We start from the raw sequence: 25,239 nt of genomic DNA, 5'->3' as shown, positions 1-25,239 counted from the left end.
ACAAATAAAGGCATGCATTGACAGAGAATGACAAGAAATCTGGGACAGGGCAAAAATAGCAAGGAGAACTTATCCGTTCTTTCCTAACATAAAAGAAAGATCAAGAATGTCATACATTCTTCCGACCAACGGAGCTATACTCTACCTGTCGGGACATTGTCCACATCCCAGCTTCTTACTAAAAATACGCCAAAGCATCACAAGCACTTGTAAATGTGGAGCAATTGGCACACCGGATCATCGTCTGGAAATGTGCCATTATACAGCATGTTACAGATCAGGACAGGAGTGTCTTTGGTAATACAGCTGTCTATGACGTAACAAGGAATAAGAAATGTGGCATGAGCTGAACTCCCTGACAACTAACATGTCAGCTTACGAGCTGCTAGCCTACATCGCTGAGAGACAAGCAAGAGGAGGCCATACATCACGACAAAGGGACGCACCACAGCAGAACATCCACCTGCAACAGCTTTCCGGATGCAGTGAGGAGATGAGGTCCAGGACGGATTTCCTGAAACCCTGACAGCCATCTCCTAATCTCTACACCTTGGGCGGCACATCAGCGCAGCCCCTGTGAATCCTGATTTCTACCTCAGCGTGTCACGAGCTAACAATCCAGACAAATCAGAAATCTAACTCGGTACTGATACATGGTATAGTAGTGCAATGGAGTGCTGTGTAGTGTTGCAGTACAGAACCATAAATTACAAAATTTGTGATCCAGCAATGCAGCATAGCGTGAGAGACCAGTAGCACGTGCCTTCTGGATTCCAGATGGACACGTATCTGTGCGCCTAATGACCAAATGGAGTGTGTAGTCACTTTTTTTCTGCCTGAACTTTTTTCTTCTTGAATTTTTTTATCCAGGTATTTCATGTAGATATTCGCCTTAAAGACCATAATGGTTAGTTGTACTAATATCTATGAAATTATGTTAAAATTTTATATGCTATATTCACGCAAATTCATGTGCAACATTTCGTCTGTTCTACATCTACATCTACATCTACATGACTACTCTGCAATTCACATTTAAGTGCTTGGCAGAGGGTTCATCGAACCACAATCATACTATCTCTCTACCATTCCACTCCCGAACAGCGCACGGGAAAAACGAACACCTAAACCTTTCTGTTAGAGCTCTGATTTCTTTATTCTATTTTGGTGATCATTCCTACCTATGTAGGTTGGGCTCAACAAAATATTTTCGCATTCGGAAGAGAGAGTTGGTGACTGAAATTTCGTAAATAGATCTCGCCGCCACGAAAAACGTCTCTGCTTTAATGATTTCCATCCCAATTCGTGTATCATATCTGCCACACTCTGTCCCCTGTTGCGTGATAATACAAAACGAACTGCCCGTTTTTGCGCCCTTTCGATGTCCTCCGTCAATCCCACCTGGTAACGATCCCACACCGCGCAGCAATTTTCTAACAGAGGACGAACGAGTGTAGTGTAAGCTGTCTCTTTAGTGACTTGTTGCATCTTCTAAGTGTCCTGCCAATGAAACGCAACCTTTGGCTCGCCTACCCCACAGTGTTATCTATGTGGTCTTTCCAACTGAAGTTGTTCGTAATTTTTACACCCAGGTACTTAGTTGAACTGACAGCCTTGAGAATTGTACTATTTATCGAGTAATCGAATTCCAACGGATTTCTTTTGGAACTCATGTGGATCACCTCACACTTTTCGTTTTTTAGCATCAACTGCCACCTGCCACACCATACAGAAATCTTTTTAAATTGCTTTGCAACTGATACTGGTCTTCGGATGACCTTACTAGGCGGTAAATTACAGCATCATCTGCGAACAACCTAAGAGAACTGCTCAGATTTTCACCCAGGTCATTTATATAGATCAGGAACAGCAGAGGTCCCAGGACGCTTCTATGGGGAACACCTGATATCACTTCAGTTTTACTCGATGATTTGCCATCTATTACTACGAACTGCAAACTGCCTGACTGGAAATCACGAATCCAGTCGCACAACTGAGACGATACCCCATAGGCCCGCAGCTTGATTAGAAGTCGCTTGTGAGGAACGGTGTCAAAAGCTTTCCGGAAATCTAGAAATACAGAATCAATTTGAAATCCCCTGTCGATAGCGGCCATTACTTCATGCGTATAAAGAGCTAGCTGCGTTGCACAAGAGCGATGTTTTCTGAAACCATGCTGATTACGTATCAATAGATCGTTTCCTTCGAGGTGATTCATAATGTTTGAATACAGTATATGCTCCAAAACCCTACCGCAAACCGACGTCAATGACGTAGGTCTGTAGTTAGATGGATTACTCCTACTACCCTTATTAAACACTGGTGCGATCTGCGCAATTTTCCAATCTGTAGGTACAGATCTATCGGTGTGCGAGTGGATGTATATGATTGCTAAGTAGGGAGCTATTGTATTAGCGTAATCTGAAAGGAACCTAATTAGTACACAATCTGGACCTGAAGACTTGCCCGTATCAAGCGATTTGAGTTGCTTCGCAACCCCTAAGGTATCTACTTCTAAGAAACTCATGCTAGCAGCTGTTCGTATTTCAAATTCTGGAATATTCCATTCGTCTTCCCTGGTGAAGGAATTTCAGAAAACTGCGTTCAATAACTCCGCTTTAGCGGCACAGTCGTCGGTAACAGTACCATCGGCACTGCGCAGCGAAGGTATTGACTGCGTCTTGCCGCTTGTGTACTTTACATACGACCAGAATTTCTTCGGATTTTCTACCAGATTTCGAGACAATGTTTCGTTGTGGAACCTATTAAAGGCATCTAGCATTGAAGTCCGTGCCAAATTTCGCACGTCTGTAAATTTTAGCCAATCTTCGGGATTTCACGTTCTTCTGAACTTCGCTTGCTTTCTTCGTTGCCTCTGCAACAGCGTTCGGACCTGTTTTGTGCACCACGGACGATCAGTTCCATCTCTTACCAGTTTATGAGGTATGAATCTCTCAATTGCTGTTGCTACTATATCTTTGAATTTGAGCCACATCTCGTCTACATTTGCATAGTCAATTCGGAAGGAGTGGAGATTGTCTCTTAGGAAGGCTTCTAGTGACACTTTACCCGCTTTTTCAAATAAAATTAGTTTGCGTTTGTTTCTGGCGGATTTGGAAGAAACGGTATTGAGCCTAGCTACAACGACCTTGTGATCACTAATCCCTGTATCAGTCATGATGCTCTCTATCAGCTCTGGATTGTTTGTGGCTAAGAGGTCAAGTGTGTTTTCGCAACCATTTATGTGGTGCACCTAGATAACAGATAAAAAGAAAATAGCAAATGCATAAATGAAGAATAATATACTTACGCTATGAAAAGGATCCTGTATGCGAATAGCAAAAGCTATGTTGGTTCTTGATAACTGAGATCGATTCTTCCTGAATTTCGTAAGTCAGTTATTAACTTTCGCGTCTGCAGGTCTTTAAGATCTATTCTTGTCAAGCGTTGGGAGGATTGTATGCTTACTCGTATTTGCCATCTTATTTATTCCAAAATGGACGCAACTTCTTACCGTTCTTCCCTGAGTTCAGAATGGGCATATTTCAGTTTCAAATTTACAACTGAAAGTCAGTCTGTATTCTTTCGCCAAAAGTCAACAAATACTCGAAATAGCTTATCAAGTTTACACAATTATTTTTAATTAAAATTGTTTGTCTGTGTTTTGAAATTAGTTGTTTATCTCCTGTCGAGACACGGCATTATCTATAAATTTAGCACTCGGTGACAACTCCTAATGTAGTTGTCTTGTAGGTGCGCGGTACGATAACGTGATATAAACAAACTTTTTGACCTTGAAAGTCATGACGTGCGTTCTGTTGCATGGTATCATTTCGGCAGTGGCATAATGGAAGTTCCGTGTTTTGTTGTTGACAAATATGAATTTAATTTCAGAATCAATAAGGTGTTGGTGTTACGCATTTTATTGTGGCTTTTCCAACTAGCCAAAACAGGGTCAGTTCATTTGCGTCATAGCAACAACGGCCATTGTCTACAGAACAGAATGTAATGAGGTGCACTGAACTAACACTGTTAAATTAGATTGAGAACAAAGATTGTACATTTACTCATTGTAATCATTATACAAACACAGTAAATACATTTTATATCCCGTAAAAACACATTTGTTTGAAAATTTTTGGAGTGAAATGACAACTTTTTATCAAAGTTTCTTTTAAAGATATTAAATCTCTTAACGTATAGAAATGTATCAACAGTATCAGTTTATACTAAAGTTATTACCGAAGAGCTTCATTTGACTTTACGTCTTCGTGCTTTATCACGAGACAGACGTTCTTACTTGAAAACCAGATATTAAACTATTTCAAGGTCTGACAATGTATGGGATATATTTAATGCATTGGGTATGTGTCAATCCGAACGGAAATTCCTTAAAAATGCTATATCCTTACATTTGTCGACATGAGTGCCAAGGATGGTGGATGGTCTATTGTGTGAGAAACCGAGAACTGACAATGAAGGCAGAAAATATGTTTAAGATATGATTCACAGATCAGTATACCATCAGATATGCGAACTGGTTTCCTACCCTAAGGATGTGCTGCGTCCTTGTACTAAGCCGACGTATCACCTGCCTTACTTTCACTGCACAAGTTCTGAGGTAGCGAGCAGGCTAGTGGCACATGCACACACTCTGAATGAAATGACAGGCCGAGGAAGAGGTTGGTTGGACAGAAAATAAATATCCAACGTGTCTGTTAAAAGCAATCTATATTTTTGAGACACTGTGCCTTCTAATTAAGTTTGTATGCATCAGTATCATGTTCAGAATCAAAGTGAGAAGCGCATCACATCAGTACTAATTCGGAGTAATCGTCTGCACGCCGTACCCTCTATGCACTAGCGACACCAGTGGAGATAATTCAACAGGCTAGCACTACACTCTCACACTGAATGACGCCGGAACAAAACAAGCTGCCACGCTGGACTTTACATACATGACGATAATATATTTAAGGATGGCACCAATCATCCCAAGATTCTCCTCTACTATTTCGTTTCTCCACTGTCACGACCATATTGCCGTCCGCAATTAATCTACCAACACAATGAGAATATACACAGCAAGATTGAGAGCAGAGACCGATTTACCAGTAAATTTGTGAGACGTGACATACTACAAAGACATAAGCTATGTTCATTTGATCTAGCGACGACTAAATCGGCAGCTGTTGTCACCATTCAGAATAAAACTTTTGTGCACCATTAAAAGTCATTTCCTGCGCAATTATATTTGGTTTTACTTTGCAACATTAGATGAATTACCTATCCAGCTTAGCACGCCAGTGGGGATGGACTGTTTCCAACAACATGGTCAGCTCACACCCAACCCCCTCTACGCTCTTCCTCTAACAAGTGGACAATTCCCCTATTTGTAAATTTTTCTCCATTATTTTTACTGGCTGTCTGCCACATTTCTCAGAGACATCAGGGACAGCGATGAGTCCATTCTGCTGTATCCAAATGGAATCTCTCACCTCAAACTACGTTCTAGTTCTTAGTACCGCCAGAAGGATTCGTATGCCAACCTTCTAACACAGTGGAGTTAAACTGCGGCCCGCAGGCCGCAAATTCGTATGGGATGCCCTTCTCAATCGTAATTTACAATAATGTGCATTTAGCAATTAACAGCCGAATTCAAAAAAAGTCTAATAACGTTAAGAGCTTCTTAACTGTGTAAGTTTCCTGCTCACTGACAAACAAAAATACTTACAGAAACGGTAATACTTTTAAAATGTACTTCATTTTAACTGACGCTGGTGAACTCGATCTGGAGCTAAGTAAAGTTTTCCGCTTACCTCAGAGGGTTTGGGATAAGTAGCATGGCGACTGTGGGGTTAGAGGAGGCGAGAGGGGGGAATTCTTTTTTGGTTGTCTTCCACTGCTGACAGCTCATGGGTATGTGTATCCGATCAGCTGCTATGGTACAAATTTCAAACCGAAGTAACATCTAGCACATATCTGTAACGAGACATATGAAATTATATTCAGGCTGTTATAATGGAACACAATGAATAGAAGAAAAATAACATGTTGTTGTTGTCGTCTTCAGTCCAGAGACTGGTTTCATGCAGCTCTCCATGCTATCTTATCCTGTGCAAGGCTCTTCATCTCCGAATAACTACTGCAACATACACTATGTGATCAAAAGTATGCGGACACCCACAAAACATACATTTTTCATGTGAGGTATATTGTGCTGCTACCTACTGCCAGGTACTCCATATCAGCGACCTCAGTAGCTATTAGACATTGTGAGAGAGCAGAATGGGGCGCTCCGCGGAAATCACGGACTTCGAACGTGGTCAGGTGATTGGGTGTCACTTGCGCCATACGTCTGTATGTGAGGTTTCCGCACTCCTAAACATCCCTAGGTCCACTGTTTCCGATGTGATAGTGAAGTGGAAACGTGAAGGGACACGTACAGCACAAAAGCGTACAGGCCGACCTCGTCTGTTGACTGACACAGACCGCCGACAGTTGAAGAGGGTCATAAGGTGTAATATGCAGATATCTATCCAGACCATCAAAAAATGGCTCTGAGCACTATGGGACTCAACCGCTGTGGTTATCAGTCCCCTAGAACTTAGAAATACTTAAACCTAACCAACCTAAGGACAGCACACACATTCATCCCCGAGGCAGGATTCGAACCTGCAACCGTAGCAGTCGCACGGTTCCGGACTGCGCGCCTAGAACCGCGAGAACACCGCGGCCGGCTCCAGACCATCATACAGGAATTCCAAACTGCATCAGGATCCACTGCAAGTACTATGACAGTTAGGCGGGAGGTGAGAAAACTTGGATTTCATGGTCGAGCGGCTGCTCATAAGCCACATATACCAAACGACGCCTCGGTGTGGTTATGGCGGATGACCGATGAATGTCATCTTCCAGCGTGTTTAGTGCCAACAGTAAAATTCGGAGGCGGTGGTTTTATGGTGTGGTTGCGTTTTTCATGGAGGGGGCATGCACCCCTTGTTGTTTTGCGTGGCACTATCACAGCACAGGCTTATATTGATGTTTTAAGCGCCTTCTTGCTTCCTACTGTAGAAGAGCAATTCGGGGATGGCGGTAGCTAAAGTCTGGGATCACACTTTATTAATAATTATAGTACAAAGTAATATCTCCAGTTACAGTTACATTTTCAGCAAGTACACCAAGTCCTTTCATCCATACATGAATTTAACATCATTACTAACTTCTACAGGAGCGTGTATACAATGTAAATGGCATGTTACTATAAACATAGCTGGGTCTACATGGGGTCTTCCGATCAATACCACAATGCAACTCGATCGATCACCTGTTCATAATGTACGGCTTGTGGAGGAAAGTTTACACGGCAATAACATCCGTGTAATGGACTGGCCTGCTCAGAGTCCTGACATGAATCCTACAGAACACCTTTGGGATGTTTTGGAACGCCGACTTCGTGCCAGGGCTCACCGACCGACATCGATACCTTTCCTCAGTGCAGCACTCCGTGAAGAACGGGCTGCATTCCCCAAGAAACCTTCCAACACCTGACCAACGTATGCCTGCGAGAGTAGAAGGTGTCATCAAGGCTAAGGGAGGGCCAACACCACATGGAATTCCAGCATTACCAATGGAGGGCGCTACGAACTTGTTAGTCATTTTCAGCCAGGTGTCTGGATACTTTTGATCACATAGTGTACAACCGTCTGAATCTGCTTGGTGTATTCTTCTCTTGGTCTCCCTCTAAGATTTTTACACTCCACGCTTCCCTCCAGTACTACACTGGTGATGCCTTGACGCCTCAGAACGTGTGCTACTAAACGGTCCCTTCCTCTAGGCAAGTTGTGCCATAAATTCCTGTTCTCCCCTATTCTATTCAGTACCTCCTCTTTATTTACGTGATCTGTCCACCTGATCTTCAGCATTCTGCTGTAGCACCACATTTCCAAAGCTTCTATTCTCTTCTTGTCTGAACTATTTATCGCCCATGTTTCACTTCCGTACTTGGCTACACTCCATACAAATACTTTCAGAAACGACTTCCTGATACTTAAATCTATAGTCGATGTTAACAAATTTCTCTTCTTCAGAAACGCTTTCCTTACAATTGCCAGTCTACATTTTATATCCTCTCTACTTCGATCATCATCTGTTATTTTGCTCCCCAAATAGCAAATCTGATTTGCTACTTTAAGTGTCTCATTGCGTAGTGCATAATGCATTTCAACGTTAAGTACAGTTACCGTTATTGAACAATTAATCATGCTTTCGCACAGACAGCATAACAATACTCGTCAAGCAATTTCAGTGAGGGTGTCAGCAATCTGAAACAGGGAACACCACTAGCTAGTGTAATGGGGGCTAATGGAGGCTTACAACATTTTACTTTACAAATTAATAATAAGATCGATACATACGTTGCCTGAGGTGTATCCTACTACACTCCTGGAAATTGAAATAACAACACCGTGAATTCATTGTCCCAGGAAGGGGTAACTTTATTGACACATTCCTGGGGTCAGATACACCACATGATCACACTGACAGAACCACAGGCACCTAGACACAGGCAACAGAGAGAGCATGCACAATGTCGGCACTAGTACAGTGTATATCCACCTTTCGCAGCAATGCAGGCTGCTATTCTCCCATGGAGACGATCGTAGAGATGCTGGATGTAGTCCTGTGGAACGGCTTGCCATGCCATTTCCACCTGGCGCCTCAGTTGGACCTGCGTTCGTGCTGGACGTGCAGCCCGCGTGAGACAACGCTTCATCCAGTCCCAAACATGCTCAATGGGGGACAGATCCGGAGATCTTGCTGGCCAGGGTAGTTGACTTACACCTTCTAGAGCACGTTGGGTGGCACGGGATACACGCGGACGTGCATTGTCCTGTTGGAACAGCAAGTTCCCTTGCCGGTCTAGGAATGGTAGAACGATGGGTTCTATGACGGTTTGGATGTACCTTGCACCATTCAGTGTCCCCTCGACGATCACCAGAGGTGTACGGCCAGTGTAGGAGATCGCTCCCCACACCATGATGCCGGGTGTTGGCCCTGTGTGCCTCGGTCGTATGCAGTCCTGATTGTGGCGCTCACCTGCACGGCGCCAAACACGCATACGACCATCATTGGCACCAAGGCAGAAGCGACTCTCATCGCTGAAGACGACACGTCTCCATTCGTCCCTCCATTCACGCTTGTCGCGACACCACTGGAGGCGGGCTGCACGATGTTGGGGCGTGAGCGGAAGACGTCCTAACGGTGTGCGGGACCGTAGCCCAGCTTCATGGAGACGGTTGCGAATGGTCCTCGTCGATACCCCAGGAGCAACAGTGTCCCTAATTTGCTGGGAAGTGGCGGTGCGGTCCCCTACGGCACTGCGTAGGATCGTACGGTCTTGGCGTGCATCCGTGCGTCGCTGCGGTCCGGTCCCAGGTCGACGGGCACGTGCACATTCCGCCGACAACTGGCGACAACATCGATGTACTGTGGAGACCTCACGCCCCACGTGTTGAGCAATTCGGCGGTACGTCCACCCGGCCTCCCGCATGCCCACTATACGTCCTCGCTCGAAGTCCGTCAACTGCACATACGGTTCACGCCCACGCTGTCGCGGCATGCTACCAGTGTTAAAGACTGCGATGGAGCTCGTTATGCCACGGCAAACTGGCTGACACTGACGGCGGCGGTGCACAAATGCTGCGCAGCTAGCGCCATTCGACGGCCAACACCGCGGTTCTTGGTGTGTCCGCTGTGCCGTGCGTGTGATCATTGCTTGTACAGCCCTCTCGCAGTGTCCGGAGCAAGTATGGTGGGTCTGACACACCGGTGTCAATGTGTTCTTTTTTCCATTTCCAGGAGTGTATATCAGCACTGGCTCTTGAGAAAATAAGTTTAACGACCACTGTTCTACAACATTCCAGGCGCCTCTTTTGGCTCTCTCCAGAACACGTCTCCCACCCTCTTTTAGCGATCTCACGTTTCTCACGGCCATTCCTCAGCCCCTTACGTAACAATGAACATGGCTGCCTCGTACTTCCCTGAATTCTACTACTCTGCTCGATTAAAAATTACGTAACACTGAAATAAAAATTTGGATTCAGATGTAGATTCCATCAATAAACTCTAAATTTTCAGAAACATATTTTACGGCCGATTATACAACAAGTTACACTTTACCTCAATTTGAGGTCTTATGTAATATAGTGTCGGAGAATGATCGTGGACAGGGAAACAACATGTCACAGCCACGTCTCGAGTAGGATCAGTGGTTTCCCACCATCAAACGCCATTATCAGGTAATTACCTGCCTCTCCCCTATTTCACTCTTTAGAAACTGGAAATTGGTAGGAATGTACTCACGCATAAGTTGCGCGGGTATAATACTTCCAATTAATTTATGTTTTATTAATTAATTCCTAAACGTTAATGTCAGCACCGCCATCGCGCATTAGTCTCGCATTACCTGTTTCAGTACTTTTGATTTGACCACCCACTATTTCTTCTTGCTACTGTTTGGCACTTGAGAGGCAGCTAGGGCAAAAGATGATGGCTGCTCTTTGCAGTGTCTTGATGACATCATTGTCTGTAGTATAATTCTTTATTACCCTCGGGTAAAGTCTACTGTATAGTAGGACTTACACTGTAGTGTAGCGTCGTAGATACCTTAATTTACCTAAAAATTCCTTTCGTCAATCTTAATTTGACTTATTTCCATATTTGTTATTGTAAAAGTACAAGTGTCATTGAGAAGTAGTTGCGGCTGTCTCTATTTTAAACTACGCCGATTTTTGCTACTATATTGTATGGGTATTCTTCTCACCCTTTCAATACCACTGGGTTGTACGTGACCCACGATAAGTTATCAGACAACAATTTACTACATGCTCTTGCTATACATCTGGTAAAGGGAAACCTGCTAATGATTTGCAGAATTTTTATAATTAGAACTCGTAGCTGTAGGTTGTGCTGTCTGTAAGTGTTGTTGTTAACCCTCTATTCCGCTCCGTGTTGTCGTGCCTACAGTTGGGCAACCATATTAACAGATCTGCAAAGCGGGCTGCCGGGACATCTTCCCGGAAAATCCGCATCAATGAATTGCACACACGTATCGAAGTTTGTGACCTCATAAACGAAGTCCACATTGAGCACCTGTAATCCTGTAAAGCGAGAGGTTACTGGGAAAGATGCTTCATTATCTAACGTTTGTCTGCACATTTGTTTTTCATACTTCGTGATCATACGAGGGCCTGCTGAAAAGTAATGCCCTCCAACTTTTTACGTGAAAATTCTTAAAGCATTTTAAATAAAACAAATTTTGCTGATAAGCTATGTCTTTATTTTTCGTGTCTACACATTTATTTGTCAACATAGTCAGCCTGTCGATGAACTCATTTCTCCCAACGAGGGACCAGTTTCTTAATACTGTCACTGCAGAATGTTTGACTTTGTTGGAGGAACCGCAATCTCGCTTCTGCTTGACCTCCTCAGCACTATCAAACTGAAGTCCTCGAAGGTGTCCTTTAAGTTTTGGAAACAGATGAAATCGGGTGGGGCGAAGTCGAGACTGTATGGAGGATGATCGATGACAGTGAACCCAAAGCTTCGGTTTGCTGCAGATGGCACAGCGCTCATGTGTGGTCCGTCACAGACATGCGTGGACAAGCTCTTCGAATTCGGAACTCGATTGCAGCACGCTGTTTCTCACGCACCGACATAGTTACTTTACACACGGTCATGTTGCACGATACAATTCGGAGCCATGTAACGGCAGGCGGTTGCAGTATTATTCATCAAAGTATTTTGATTATGATTGCGGAGAATTATTATGCGGCCAGGGTTTCATAGTTTTTTTATTTATTTAATTCGTTATATTCAACGGTGATGTAATACTAACTTTAAGATTTATCTTCTTATGGCAGCGAAGCCATACATCAGTCGATATTACGAACAGAATAAAATATTCAGGGGCGTTACTTTTCTACATGCCCTAGTAGTACTCCCCTTAAGGACTTATACGATGTGACATGATCGTGATATTCATCACTTTCCTTGTAATCGGATACTATGGAGTTCATTCTTTTTGTGATAGGCATTATCTTACACTTAACCTCATTGAAAGAGAGCTATGCAAACCGAATCAAAGCTTCACCAACCTGTCACTAGCGCCTCATCACATCTTCCTGACTCCACAGAGCATCTATCCCGATGCTGCGGCACTAGCGCTAAAGAGAGAAAGAATACGGCGGAGATGTCGTCTTCACCATGGACGGCACGGAGAGTAACTGCGGGCAAGACAAAGATTCACGTCCGCGCATGAGGCAAACTTGACCGCGCAGATATTAACATGGTGCTCGCGAAAGGCAGGATTCCTGATTCGACTCCCGGTCGGTGTAGCATAAAGTTTCCCTGTATCGCAAAATGTTCGGTTCAGTAGATCTCTTCTCGTAATTTTCAAAGGAGATAAATGCGGTCTGCAGAGGGGAAAGCGAGGAGTTACAAATGTTATCTATCGATGCCAGGGTTTTGCTTTACTTGATTAAAATATCAAAAAAGAAATGGAACACAATAGTTATGACGTATTACCCGGCAACACAAACTGGAGACCTGTCCAGGGTGGCCTCACGTTCTTGTTTACGCTATGTAGTAACAGCGTACACTCCAGTACTCTCGTCGCTGTACTACAGTCACACGCTACACCTCTATACGCCACTGCCCTGCAGAGAATAACAGTTAAACGTTGACCGTAAATATTGTTTGATGATATTTCTTGTAGGCTTTGACTACATTTATTAACAGTGTAATGTGTATGAATCTACGTTAGTTTGAAGAACCTACTGGCTGCCTTAATTGTGATGCTTAATTTTTTCAGAAAAATTTAATGATGGCTGCCCTTTTTAAAATTGTGCCTTCTCGTGCACACACATGTGGCGACATTTGATACCAAGTCGTACAAGCAGGATATTTTTCCTAAGAGTTTCATTGATACCCTATAAGTCCAATTCTGTGCTGCAAAACCACTAAAGTTATCGTAAAAGTTGTCATTTCTTTTATTTTTCATAATATCGCAAAAATTGCTGGCTAATAATGCATTTGTTCGTAGCATCGATAGCTTTTTCGAGCGGCGCTCAATACGTAATGTGACCCCTCTTTTTTCTGACAGCTGATTGGTTTTATTCATGATTCCGGAACACCATATTATTCACCACTCTTTTGGCTACAAAACTCTGTTTTTCAACATAATTTCCGTTCAATGCGACGCTCTTACGCATCCTTACTAGGATGGGCTGTATGCCCACGTGGTGCCACCCTACTGGTTACGTCGAAGCCAACGCCTTGTTACATCAATAATCTCCCAATGATGCACGTACTGCTTCCCGCGGAATGCATCCTTCTTTGCGCCAAACATGGAAGTCGGAAGTTGGGAGATCGGGGTCGTAGGATGGATGAGGAAGAATAGTCCAATGAAATTTTGTGAGTTCCTGTCGACTGTGCAGACATGTGTGAGCCATTGCGTTGTCATGGAAAAGGAGAAGTTCGTTTGCATTTTTGTGACGATGAACATCTACATCTACATCTACATCTACATCCGTACTCCGCAAGCCACCTGACGGTGTGTGGCGGAGGGTACCCTGAGTACCTCTATCGGTTCTCCCTTCTATTCCAGTCTCGTATTGTACGTGGAAAGAAGGATTGTCGGTATGCTTCTGTGTGGGCTCTAATCTCTCTGATTTTATCCTCATGGTCTCTTCGCGAGATATACGTAGGAGGGAGCAATATACTGCTTGACTCCTCGGTGAAGGTATGTTCTCGAAACTTCAACAAAAGCCCGTACCGAGCTACTGAGCGTCTCTCCTGCAGAGTCTTCCACTGGAGTTTATCTATCATCTCCGTAACGCTTTCGCAATTACTAAATGATCCTGTAACGAAGCGCGCTGCTCTCCGTTGGATCTTCTCTATCTCTTCTATCAACCCTACCTGGTGCGGATCCCACACTGCTGAGCAGTATTCAAGCATTGGGCGAACAAGCGTACTGTAACCTACTTCCTTTGTTGTCGGATTGCATTTCCTTAGGATTCTTCCAATGAATCTCAGTCTGGCATCTGCTTTACCGACGATCAACTTTATATGATCATTCCATTTTAAATCACTCCTAATGCGTACTCCCAGATAATTTATGGAATTAACTGCTTCCAGTTGCTGACCTGCTATTTTGTAGCTAAATGATAAGGGACCTATCTTTCTATGTATTCGCATCACATTACACTTCGCTACATTGAGATTCAATTGCCATTCCGTGCACCATGCGTCAATTCGCTGCAGATCCTCCTGCATTTCAGTACAATTTTCCATTGTTGCAACCTCTCGATACACCACAGCATCATCTGCAAAAAGCCTCAGTGAACTTCCGATGTCATCCACCAGGTCATTTATGTATATTGTGAATAGCAACGGTCCTATGACATGCTGAAGTTCCCGAGGGTGTCACAACACACTTCAGCGTTTTTCGTTGGACCATCACGGAGGACATCAGACAGAATAACCCCTTCAGAGTCCCAGAAGGCAGTCGCCATGACTTCACCGGCTGAGATCTCGGCTTTGATCTTTTTCTGCGGAGGAGACGTGGTGTGGCGCCACTCGATGGATTGCAGATTTGTTTCGGATCCGAAGTGATGAAACCACCGGCTGTGGAGCTGTTCGAAAAAAAAATGGTCATGATGAACTTCGTAACGTGCAAGCAATTCCTCAAAGATTGTTCTTCAATGCTATTAGCCTGCGAGAAATGCAGCTGGCACACACCTTTGATTATCCCAGCTGGTGGAAAAGTGTGTCTACACAACCAACAGAAAAATCCGTTGAGCAGCGAGGGCTTTGATTGTGATCCGTCGATCACGTCGAATGAGAGTGTCCGCACGTTTAAACGTTGCAGGAGTGACAGCTATGTACGGACGGCTGGTGCGCGGGAGATCGGACTGGTTTGCGCGAAGTGGTTGCGATGATAAGACACCTCGGCCAACGACTCATCGTGCTGTTTTTCACTACCAGGTCCCAGCAGAGCAGACATTCTGCAAGCGCCTATGGATATCTGCGATGCTCTGCTTCAGCGCCAAACTAAATTCAATGACAACTTTCTGATTCGAATGCACCTCCGTTACAGGCTTCATTTTGAAGGCTACGTGTAGCAGCGCCACGAATAGCAACTTCATGAAATTAAGGGGGCTGAAGCGGGAATATTCACGATATCGCACAACAAATTCCGCGTATTTTCAACCGCACCTGACCGAGAAATAGAGTATTGCATTACGTACTGAACGCCCCTCGTAGGTAGTAATTCGAAAATGGTTCAAATGGCTCTGAGCACTATGAGACTTAACTTCTGAGATCATCAGTCCCCGAGGACTCAGAACTACTTAAACCTAACTAACCTAAGGACGTCACACACATCCACGCCCGCGGCAGGATTCGAAACTGCGATCGTAGCGGTTGCGCGGTTCCATACTGTTGCGCCTAGAACCGCTCGGCCATTTCGGCCGGCGTAGTAAGTCATTCATTTTGTCCTACGCTAACATCATTGCGCAACACGAGTGTTGCATTGTCAGAAGACAGTAGGTACGTGTTCCGGATTTCCTGTAGACACAATTCTGCTTCGATACAGTTGACAGATGCATCACAGTGTGCGACTGAAATGGCGCAGCAACAGGAAACGTACTGCAAAATTCAGGTATGCGTGACAGTACGATTCTTGTAGGAAAATCGTGTAAACTGCACACAGATTCAGCCAGAAATTCGGCGGTATGTGGACCAAATGCAATATCGCGTCCGGCCGTAGGGAAATTGTGCCAACAATTTGATGGAGGTCGCACAGACGTGGCTGCTGCTGATCGAGAAGGATGGCCGTCGACAAGGAACACAGGCGACGACGTCCAGACTATGGAGGAACTGAGTCGCAGCAGTCGCAGACTTTCCAACGCTATGGACGTTCACGTAGAGTTTCTCGTGGACCGGATTTCTACAGCCGAAGAGTTGAAAGACTAGTAGAACCTTCAGACTGCTGTTCACAGAAACTCGGTGACTTTGTTGAAAATAGTGTCATGTGTCTGTGTCACTTTGAACTACAGTGCAGCATTCGATAAAAATTACATAGCCTGCCATAACCAGGCGTAATTTACTTTTTGAAGTCCGGTCTTACGTTAAACGCACACCATTCCTATAGCTTCCCTCCTGTTGTAATATGTACAGCGTTGATTTACTCAACTGAACGTTTTGTTTGGACGTTTCGTCGCATATTCCGCCAGCACTGTATTCCTTACTCTTTCTTATTATCAATACGTACAATGACGCTACCAGTAATATTTCCCTGAGGTCAGTGTCCATGCACTGCGAGGTAATAACGTGAACTGCTTTGATGTGGAACCTGGTGTACCTAAGCAGGTGACTGTGTTAGTTTCCGTTAGTGCCGGCTCCACGGTTCACTTTGTCGATTAATGGGACGCAATTTTAAGGTGTTAGTAAGCAAGTATTTATCAACGTTTATGAGGCTATGAACGACATGCTGTGGAACCTTGACTAACGTTAAGCACAACACACACGACCACGCGTTGGACGATAAGACAGGACGCTGGCGCACTAGTTGCCCGTAATGTCGACCTCTGCTGCCATGGCGAGCTGCGGTCATGTTTGAGGACCCCCGGGCTTCTGGACTTGTTGGCTCCTGGCCCTGCTTGTGCCACGGACGCTCTCCCGTGGAGCTCTCACTCTCGACGTGACCCAATTAGTCTCGCTCCACAAACCTCTCGCATACGTTTACTTTCCACCGCCTAATGAAATACGCCTGGCGCGTCGTAATATACGAATCTCATTTTTGTGCGTCATAAATAACACCACTTAAGTGCTCTTGTTACTCTCATTTCCATTTCCCACATCTCCGTCGGGTTCCACTAATCTCATAGTGGTTTTATACTGCCATTCACGGAAAGACTAACAAGGGGATCGTGCCAACCTATCATCACCGATTTCGTCCAAATTTATGGTCTATGCAAGGCATTGTCTGTACTGAAAGCGACAGAATCTCCAGATGGCCAAGGGTTTAGAGCGAGACGTAAGCCATTTATGCTAGCGTAGTTTCTACATCTACATCCATATTCCGCAAGCCACCTGACGGTGTGTGGCGGAGGGTACCTTGAGTACCTCTATCGCTTCTTCCTTCTATTCCAGTCTCCTATCGTTCGTGGAAAGAAGGATTGCCTGTATGCCTCTGTGTGGGCTCTAATCTCTCTGATTTTATTCTCATGGTCTCTTCGCGAGATATACGTAGGAGGGAGCAATATACTGCTTGACTCCTCGGTGAAGGTATGTTCTCGAAACTTCAACAAAAGCCCGTACCGAGCTACTGAGCGTCTCTCCTGCAGAGTTTTCCACTGGAGTTTATCTATCATCTCCGTAACGCTTTCACAATTACTAAATGATCTTGTAACGAAGCGCGCTCCTCTCCCTTGGATCTTCTCTATCTCTTCTATCAACCCTATCTGGTACGGATCCCAGACTGCTGAGCAGTATTCAAGCAGTGGGCGAACAAGCGTAGTGTAACCTACTTCCTTTGTTTTCGGATTGCATTTCCTTAGGATTCTTCCAATGAAACTCAGACTGGCATCTGCTTTACCGACGATCAAGTTTATATGATAATTCCATTTTAAATCACTCCTAATGCGTACTCCCAGATAATTTATGGAATTAACTGCTTCCAGTTGCTGACCTGCTATATTGTAGCTAAATGATATGGGATCTTTCTTTTTGTGTATTCGCAGCACATTACACTTGTCTACATTGAGATTCAATTGCCATTCCATGCACCATGCGTCAATTCGCTGCAGATCCTCCTGCATTTCAGTACAATTTTCCATTGTTACAACCTCTCGATATACCAGAGCATCATCCGCAGAAGGCCTCAGTGAACTTCCGATGTCATTCACAAGGTCATTTATGTATATTGTGAATAGCAACGGTCCCACGACACTCTCCTGCGGCACACCTGAAATCACTCTTACTTCGGAAGACTTCTCTCCATTGAGAATGACATGCTGCGTTCTGTTATCTAGGACACTACGAATGGAGCAGAGAAGACTAATACGAGTACTGTGGGTTCAAACCCATATGTATAACCACTTTTCTTCAGTTTTGTCACTTATGCTGCAAATGAACCGAAATAAAGGGGAGAGACAAAGGAAAATTTAAGAGTGCGAATAAATTTCCAGGAAGGCGTTGTAAGACGTACACGGGAACTTCGTATTTCAAATTTGATTATCTTATTATTTTACAGTCGATTATTCACGCATGAAAACAGGGAAACTCAGTATTCGCGTGCAGCTGCCGAGGACTGCTCGAAGGTGAAAATGAGACCAAGGGAAGTCCTGACCACTTTAATTGCTGTCCCTTCTCGGAAAGTTATTTGCCGAGTCCTCGAGGTCGCTGTCAGTATAATCCATTCGTGGAGATTATTTGCTACCTCAAATTTTCTTTAGCATTGCCATTTCATTCCTTTTATGAAAATAAAAGATACAATATACTGAGCATTATTTCGGTTTATTTGAAGTGTAAGTAATGTAAAATCTGAAATGAACAAGATAGAGCCTTGAACACTTGATACCGTTCTGTATCCTTTCCGCTGTGCCAACTGCTGCCCTACAGGCTCGGCCATCTGGAGGTCCCACTCCTGTCATTTTCATTTAAGCCCTGCATGTACCATCAATTTGGACGAAATCCGTGATGACGAGTAGATGCGATCCCCTTTGAAGAAGAAGGCTGGTCACTGCAGATCTAGAGGACGTTGTGTGAAGTATCTGTGCCTACTGAACTATTGTTTACGCAAACCTCATAGTCGGTTTCAATTCAATTCCTTCCTACAATGTTATCAAATAAGATGATTTCAATTCGATTCCTTCCTACAGTGTTTTCATATAATGAGTCACTTGTAAGCTCGTTCTTCATCTGACGTTAAACACTATATCCCAATTTAAAAAGGTCTCTGTAGCTATCACAGTAGATTACTAAGAACGTATGATAGACTATAATGAGTTGTAGACAAACTTGATCCACAAATGTAGATAAAAGAGAGAGCTCTCCTAAACCTGAAGGTTAGTTTGAAGGCAGTAGTGCTTTACAAGGCATGGTCCTAGACGAGAGGTACATGCTTGCCTTCCTCCGACCTTTAACCAGCTTCTTCCACCATTTATTGGGGAACTTGTAATTACATTTGGGCCAAAAAGTACGGTTTGACTAGCGTTTATCACGTGCCTGCCTTTGTCAGCGGAGCAAGAAAGGGTAACCTATAGAAGCTAATCCAAGGTCCTGTTTGTCCCACTTAGTCCATTATTTAAACACCGGAGTCTTTTAGCGTTTACTTACGCATAAATAACAGGAAATGCTACTGTACACTTTCTGTCTGTAATTGACGTAGATCACGCCTCTCCATAGACTGCTTTCCGTTATTCCTAATGTCGACGCTTGTGGCTGTTTCTTGCTACAAAGAACTAGCAAGAACTACTTATATTTTCCCACTAAAGTTTTAAATGTCTCGTGAAGCCACAATCAGAGAAGTAAATTCACACTTCACACAGGACTCCTGATAAAAGCAGCGCGTGCTAAGTTACTGTGAGAGGAGGCGACAGGAAGGGCATGTGGCCACCCTCTACCACTAACAAAGCCAAATTCAGAACAGCATGCTGAGCATACGGCATAAGGCCAGGAAAAAGAAGAGGGAGAAATGGTACTTCTTTAGAAACACAAGTGCAGTATAGGCTTTAAGTCATTATCAAGTGATGTAGATGCTAAAATACAGCAATAGTTAACATCAAGAAAAGAAATAAAATGGGAAAAGAAATAAAACAAAAAGTTGTGTGGGTCTTGTCAGCGTTCCATATACTCGCACGTGTCAGTATCACACACCACGAGAATGGGCTATGATACGTACATGTGTGCACCACGAACCACATTCTTCCAGAACCATTTCACGTGTTGTACACGGTGAACTCGAACACCACCGACAAAATTTCGGATATTATTCTGAGATATTTTGGAATAAGGGATTCGTGGTCTAAAGTTGGTCGTTACAGAGTAACAATGCAAATGTGATTAATTCGGTATGTTACCCCAAACACCTTTGTTTTGTAAAAATACAATGCAAAGACTAATGTGGGCATTATTGTTGACAAAGGCAAGTACCACAAATGAATACCGTCGACATTTGCACTGTTTGTCAGACATTTTCGCCGTAATTCTGATAAAGTGAAAGTGAGGAAGAAGTGCAGGAAGTGTTGAACAGAATGAACAGTCTAATCAGTACAGAATACTGATTAAAGTAAACCAATTGAAAAAGAGATCGAAATAAGGAGGCGTAGCGGGAGTGAAATTAGCGAAAGACTTATCAAAACTGGGGCTCGCCAAATAGACGAATTTAAGGAATTTTGCTACTTAGACAGCAAAATAGTGATGGCGAACGGAGCACATACAAAGAGGGCAATCGTGGAGAAAAGAAGCCTGTTTGTATCAATCATCGGCCTTAGTTTGAGGAAGAAATTTCTGTGAATGCACGCTTGGAGCACAAATTAGTATGATAGTGAATCATGGAGTGTAAGAAAACCAATAAAGAAGAGAATAAGAGTATCGAAACGTTGCAGATGCGATGCTTCCGCGAAGAATCGACGACGATAAGAATACGTGGAAAGCATTGACAAGAAAAAAAGGCTGGGTGATAGAACATGCGTTAAGATATCAAGGAATAAGTTCCATGGTACTTAAGGGAACTGTAGAGGGTAAAAATTGTAGCGGAGGAATGTATCCGACAGATAAATTGGCGTTCATAACATAACTTTCGCATGATATGATACGGCCAAGTAACATAGCTCCAGGAAACTTGGACCATACATAGAAAGAACTACTGCAGTACAGTACCGTACAGTAGAGAAGGTGACTGAAAGAAAACGGAGTGAGATGAACAGAAATGACTCATTTATTCAAAGGCAATAATTACACTGAAGTCACCTAGATTTGTGGTGGTACTGTGGACACTAAAGATGTGGGATAGGGTTCTTAACAGGGTGTGTGATCGCCACGTACAGCAATGCATCCTCTGCATTGTACTCCATGCTGATCACAAGGTTAGTAATTAGTTCTTGTGGTAGGGCGCTCCATTCCACCATCAGCGCGGATGATAACTGCTGGTGGTTGGCGCATGTGGAAGTGCTGCAGTACGTATCCTATGCGTGCTCGATGGGATTTGAACCGAGAGAATGTGAATGCCACACCATTCGCTGAAGACCCTCTCGTTCCAATAGCTCCTCCAGCTGTGCTGTTCGATACGGTCGCGCATAGTCAGCCATAAGAATGAAGTTAGGGTCGAATGCGCTCGCGAAAAGACGCACAGGGGGGAAGGAGTACAATGTCACAATAACGTTGACCGGTGAATGTGTCGTATTCAAAGATTTGGAGGCAGCACACCAACGAAACATTACGCCTCCCTACACCATAACGCCCGGAACTCCAAAACGAATATGTTCGACAGTGTTCCTGGGTACATTACGTGCTTTCACCTTTCTCACATGAGGGTGCGTCCAATATCACCACTGAATATCCTCTCATCCGACAAGGGTACGCGACACCGATCCTTGTTGGTCCACCACCTGTGCCCTTGGTATCATAGCAAACTGTGCGGCCGACATACGGGATTTAACGGAACACAACGTACTTTCATCGGACAAAAGAACCACCCGTATGCAGCCGCCATGTCACTGTGGATAGTGGCACTGCGAGCCTTGCAGTTCTATTAAATGTGGTTGCAGCTGCACCCGCTGTTTGACATGGAGCCCTCCTTCCCTGTTGCACGACGCAGCAGTCAACTGCTGTCCTAGTTGACCGTGGGAGACCACCTCTCCTTCGGGCAGCAGAACCTGTGGTTTGGAACGTTCCTCTTACACCTGAAACAATATTGTGAGCGATACCAAACTCTTGGGCGACACTCGTCAAACTTGGTCCTTCTTCCAGTTTCCCGATGATTCTCCTCGTGAAATTCTCCAAGTGTTACCTCCGGGCCATGCTGTAATGAATCAAACTGCCACACTGCGCTGTACTTTTCGGCGAAGTGGTAACCTGGCCCTAGCGGGATCTAGCTTGGTCACTTGACTAGGTCCTCTCACGTTCCAGTTCAAAGTAGTATCTATCGTTTCCTTGCTGTACAAGTAAGATAAATAAACACTGAAAGTGGTCGCAGGAAATACCTTCACGGGAAGTCACGACGGTTTGCTGCTGATGCCATTAATTTTATTTAAAACGATAATGTTCAAATGGCTCTGAGCACTAAGGGACTTAACATCGGTGGTCAGCAGTCCCCTAGAACTTAGAACTACTTCCTAAGGACATCACAAAACACTCAGCCATCACGAGGTAGAGAAAATCCCTGACCTCGCCGGGAATCGAACCCGGGAACCCGGGCGTGGGAAGCGAGAACGCTACCGCACGACCACGAGATGCAGGCTGATAAGATGTCTGATAGGGCCGACAGAGAAGATGAACGAAGTTGCGAACAAATGATGGTAAGATGTAGTTAAGAAAGTCGATGGTTGGCAAATTGTGGAAGGAGGGACACGGTGCCGAAAGAAGCAGAATTCAAAAATTTATCCCAAAGCAGAATAAATAAAATGCATACTGTAAATATCTCATTGATGATGTATATAAACGTATTATAGAAAGCAATTCCTGCGATATTATGACCCTTACCAAGACAACCATCTCTGGGAAACTCCGCAGATTTTGTCGCGTAAAACTGGACTTCCAGGATAGAAAAGAAATTCAGAGAGAAAACTGTTCCATCTATGAGACTTCACTTTTAATAGGTGCCGTATAAAAGAGGGATTATTCATTTATCTTACACTCTATACCGTGAGTAAATGTGCGACGAGCAGTATCAAACAATAGTGGCAGGCAACATTTGATGCAGAAAGCAGATTTTCGCTTTGTGGCCTTTCTCATCTATGGCTATAATAGGAAAACTTCAGTCTTGTAGAAATGACAGAACAAATTAAATATACATAGAGACTGACGAAATTTTGCAAGACAGTGGTTTCCTATCTACTGCTGTCGTACCATTTAGATCTAAATCCTATAGAACGGGCCTGAAATCTTGCAACGAATGATATCCGTAGTCATAATGCGAAAAATGTATCAGTCTATAGCCCAAATAAATGACGGCTGATAATTTTATTGCTGATAAAAGAATATCGTGTACGGCCGTGCATGGCGCTAGCCCTTGTATGTAACGCTAGTTCGGTGACTCGCGCGTCAATTGCGAAGCTTTTATATTTAAGTAGGTTTCCAGTGGGTTGCACAAGGCTGAGAGTACCTTGTTCCAGGCCAATGCACCAAAAAATAAGCAAATTTTTAGTGATCGCTAGGAATCAACCTACTAACCACACAGTCAGTTTTCTGTTGAAGCTTTGTTGTGGCATTAAAAGATTTGAAAGGCTGCGTGTCATGCCAAAAAGTGTTTGATGGCTACTGCTGAAGAGATACTGTGACAGGCGAGGAAACTGAAATAAAATCTGTCAGCATAGATTCGAACAACGAGTCGGTATTATCATCTCCAACTGAGGCAGCAGGCGACGAATCAAGTCACCGATGTGGATAATAAAGGCATCACTGCGGAAGGTAGTTCTACGGACAATACCAGCGAACCGTTTTGAACAGCTAATATGAGAAATACTGTACATTCTGTTTTTGTTTTGCTCGCTATAGCTACTTCATTAAGCGACGCTTAAATGCGTGAAGCGGGTCACAGCGCTCCATAATTGCTGGGCTGTAGGCTATTGCTGTTGCCCCTCCCTGCTTTTCGGGCGCAAAGACGACGGGCTGCCACTGGGACCAGGTTGCCAGTTTGGTTTTCCGAGTAATAACTACTCGCTAATTGACAAACACACTGCCTTTTCTAGTTCCGTGAACTGGCTTGCGTTGTGGGACCAGCCCCATTTGGCGCTATATTGGCGTTGACGTCACGCTGTGTAACGTCCATCTTTCTGTGCGTGACTAGGAGATCTCTGGCAAGAGACTCCCGCATTATCATTCAGTTTTACCGAGTTTTTAATGCGTTATGTTACTTTATCTATTTCGTCCTGACACTAAAGTGACAAAAGCCATGGGATTCCTCCTAGTAGCGTATCGGACCGCCTTTTGCCCAGCGTAGAGCAGCCAGTCGACGTGACATGGGCTCAACAAGACGTTGGAAGTTCCGTGCAGAAATATTGAGCCATGCTGCCTCTACAGCCGTCCATAATTGCAAAAGTGTTGTCAGCGCAGGATCTGGGTGGCCAAATCATTCGCTCTAATTGTCCATAACGTTCATCAAACCAACTGCGAACAATTGTGGCCCCGTGACATGGCGCATTGTCATCCACAAAAATTGCATCGTTGTCTGGGTACATGAAGCCCACAATTGGCTGCAAATGGTCTCCTTGTAGCCGAACATAACCATTTCCAGTCAATGATCGGTTCAGTTGGACCAAAGAACCCAGTCCGTTCCAGTATATCTTGCACAGTACCTTTTTGACAACTTTTGTCCATGGCTTCTTGGGGCCTGGACCACACTCGAATCGTACCATTCAGCTCTTGTCAGCTGAAATCGTCAATCAGCCGACCAGGCCACGGTTTCCTAGTAGTCTAGAATCCCACCGATATGGCCACGAGCCCAGGAGAGGCGCTGCAGGCGATGTCGTGCTGTTAGTAAAAGCGTCGATCATCTGCTGCCATAGCCCATTAACGTCAGATTTCACCACACTGTCCTAATGGATACGTTCGTCGTACGTCCCACATTGATATCTACGGTTATTTCACACAGTGTTGCTTGTCTGTTAGCTCTGACAACTCAGCGTAAAAGCTACTGCTGCCGGTCGTTTAGTGAAGGCCGTCGGCCATTGCATTGTCTGTGATGAGAAGCAAAACCTGAAATTTGGTATTCTCGGCACGCTCTTGACATTCTGGATCTCGGAATATTGAATTCCTTAACCATTTCCGAAATGTACTGTCATGTGCGTCTAACTCCAACTGCCATACCGCGTTCAAAGTCTGTGATTGGCGTCGTGGGCTTATAATCGTCTCGGAAACCTTTCCGCACATCACCTGAGTACACATGATAGATCCATCAATGTGCAACCCTTTTATGTCTTGTGTAATCGATATGGGTTGGGGTTGTTTGGG

General features: G+C 44.3%; 1 protein-coding gene across 1 annotated transcript in view; it reads left to right on the top strand.

Moving 5' to 3' along the window:
* The window catches only part of LOC126319852 (espin), a 569,186-nt gene that overhangs the window by 80,207 nt on the left and 463,740 nt on the right, over nt 1-25,239 (top strand). The gene's annotated exons all lie outside the window — the stretch shown is intronic.

Source organism: Schistocerca gregaria, chromosome 2, assembly GCF_023897955.1.
Source record: "Schistocerca gregaria isolate iqSchGreg1 chromosome 2, iqSchGreg1.2, whole genome shotgun sequence".
Lineage (NCBI taxonomy): Eukaryota > Metazoa > Arthropoda > Insecta > Orthoptera > Acrididae > Schistocerca > Schistocerca gregaria.
Note: the sequence above shows the minus strand (reverse complement) of the source record. Positions and strands in the feature narration are given on the sequence as shown.